Source organism: Gekko japonicus, unplaced genomic scaffold, assembly GCF_001447785.1.
Source record: "Gekko japonicus isolate JY-2015 unplaced genomic scaffold, Gekko_japonicus_V1.1 scaffold131, whole genome shotgun sequence".
Classification (NCBI taxonomy): Eukaryota; Metazoa; Chordata; class Lepidosauria; order Squamata; family Gekkonidae; genus Gekko; species Gekko japonicus.
This window is the reverse complement of record NW_015167061.1, coordinates 854,349-857,070: the sequence shown is the minus strand read 5'-3', so window position 1 is coordinate 857,070 and position 2,722 is coordinate 854,349.

Sequence of the window (2,722 nt, the reverse complement as noted above, 5' to 3'; positions counted from 1 at the left end):
TCAGCAATTTTTTCAGCCACCTTTCCAGGGAACCTGCCTGAGGCAGCTTATAAAAAGAAAAATAATAAAACACAACCCGTTAAAGTCTATTCATTAACATCCAGCATTACAGGCCCAGTCACAACATAAAAACATGTTGTGCAGCTTGAAATAACCGTTTCGGAATAGTAGCACACGAAAATGGTGTTTAAAAGGCCTGTTAGTTACAAGTCGGGGTGAACTGACCTGGTGCCTAAAAGAAAGCTGCGCTCTTTGCTGGAGGGAGCAGTTCTGCCCAGTGTCCCCAGCAGATGTGATTGCAAAGGTGAATCAGAATTACCCACTCTCAAAGGAAGCTGCCTGTTGCATCTCTGTATGAGTACTTGCTTTTCCAACACATGCAGAGACACCCCTGAGGGCAAGTAATTCTTACCTTTTCACATTGTAAAAGTAGACCTAATCTTCTGGGGGTATAAAAATTAAGCATGCCTCTTAAGGGGGGGGGGTGGGAACCATGAAGTCTCAGCTAGCAGAAGTTTGGAAAACGCTGACCTACATATTCAATTCTTTTGGATTTTAACTCACACTTCAGCTGCAGGTGTAAGAATGAAAGCTGCTGCCAGCTGACGTCTGTGAGAGAGTAAACTGGGTACCCTCTCTAGGGCAATAGGGCAAAACCAGGTAGACAGCCAGTTTGGAGCAGTGGCTAATCTGGGAGAACCGGGTTTGATTCCCCCACTTCTCCTCCACTCGCACCTGGCTGGATGACCTTGGGCAAGCCGTAGTTCTGCTAAGAGCTGTCCTTGGAAAAGAGCAGTTTCTGCCAAAGCTCTCTCAGCCCCGCCTCCATCACCGGGTGTCTGTTGTGGGGAGGGGAAGGGAAAGGAGTCTATAAACTGCTCTGAGACTCCTTTGGGTAGTGAAGGGCGGGGGATAAATCCAGTCTCTTCTCTTCTCTTGTCTCCAGCCATTCCTTTTCTGACTTCTGACCTCAAAATTTTCTCCCGGTTCCAACGTCTTGCCGCCTCTTGATCTTGAGTGGGTTAGGACAATATTCCACCTGGCTCACTCTCCCAATAATGGCATGGGTTATTCACAGGGCTAATGTGACATCTAAAAGGGGAGGGATTCCTGAGCAATTGTGGTTTCTCTTCCATGGGGAAAGGAATGGAGTTGGTAAGCCGCTCTGAGACACCTTTGGGTAGTGAAGGGCGGGGTATGAATCCAATCTCCTCCTCCTTCCTCCCTCCTCCTCCCTCCTCCCTCCTCCTCCTCCTCCTCCTGGGTAAAAGAGCAGAGCCTGATCTAATCAGATCTCGGAAGCTAAGCAGGGTCGGCCCTAGATAGTCGTTGGAAGGGTGACCTCCAAGGAAATCCAAGGTTGCTACGCAGAGGCAGGCCAGGGCAAACCACCTCTGAACATCTCTTGTCATGAAAACTCCATCGGGGTGGCCATAAGTCAGTTGCCACTTGACAGCCCCCCCCCACACACACACACACAGCTCCAGTGGGAAGCTGGCAACTTCTGTCGAAAAGGATGTCCTAGTTGGGCCCTTAAGGCCTTCCAAGCAGCCAGGAGCATTCGCGCCCCTGCTGTTTGCACTGCTGGGCCATATCAGCACTTCCCTCCCACTATACTTGAAAAGTATGCATACGGAGAGTGATTTCAGCTAAGCATACCTTTATTTAGTCAGGAACAAAGACACCTTAACCGGCTCGCAGGCCGGCTTATATTCCCTCAGAGAAACCCACCACCAAACACCCCCCCACTCCCGATAGGCTATTTACAGTGACCAAGAGACCTATTGGCCTCTTGGCCTGGGACCTAGCCCTTTCACTGGGCCTGGCTAGGATCCTACTGGCCCATTGTCTTTTGGCATGAAGCTAGGGGTGTTTGTGTCTGGGCAAGTCCAGGCATGCCCGGCCCTGACAGGGCCTGATACATTACAATACTATAGTATAACGAGGGCTATTTTGGGGCAGGAGCGCACAGGAACGGAGTTCCCGCTGGCTCCCAAGTTGGCCACGCCCAGCAGGAACTCATTAGCATAATAGGCCACACCCAACAGCAGAAAGTCATTAGGATTGGCTACATCAGGGGTGTGTGGCCTAACATGCAAAGGAGTTCCTGCTACAAAAAAAGCCCTGAGTATAATTGAACAGCTCATGAGGTCACTTCCATAAGGGACAGTGTAGTCTATTCCCCTTCTTGCGCGCATACGCATCCCCTTCCTTGACTTGCATTGTCTCCTCTTTTTGTAGCCCACTTTCTGTTTTTTGGGACGCCATGCCTTTGCCCCTTGCTTGCGTTACTTTCCCATTTTGTTCATTTATTATTTATTTATTACTTGTATTTATAGCCCGCCCGCCCCGTGAGCGGGCTCCGGGTGGGTAACATCATAAGACAATACAACAATTACAATTAAAAATGTAAACAATTTGAAACGATCATAAACATTAAAACACAATCACAATTCAGACAGGTCAACTGGTTGTGGAGGTTCCCTGGCATATTATTTGGGTTGGTAGCCCACTAGAACAGCTCTGTCTTGCAGGCCCTGCAGGATCCAAGTCCCACTGCATGGTTTATTGGAGACCATTGCTGTTTGTTTGAACTGATTTTTTATATTTTGGAAGAAGAAGAGGAAGAGGAAGAGGAAGAAGAGGAGGAGGAGGAGGAGATTGGATTTATACCCTGCCCTTCACTACCGGAAGGAGTCTCAAAGCGGCTTACAATCTCTTT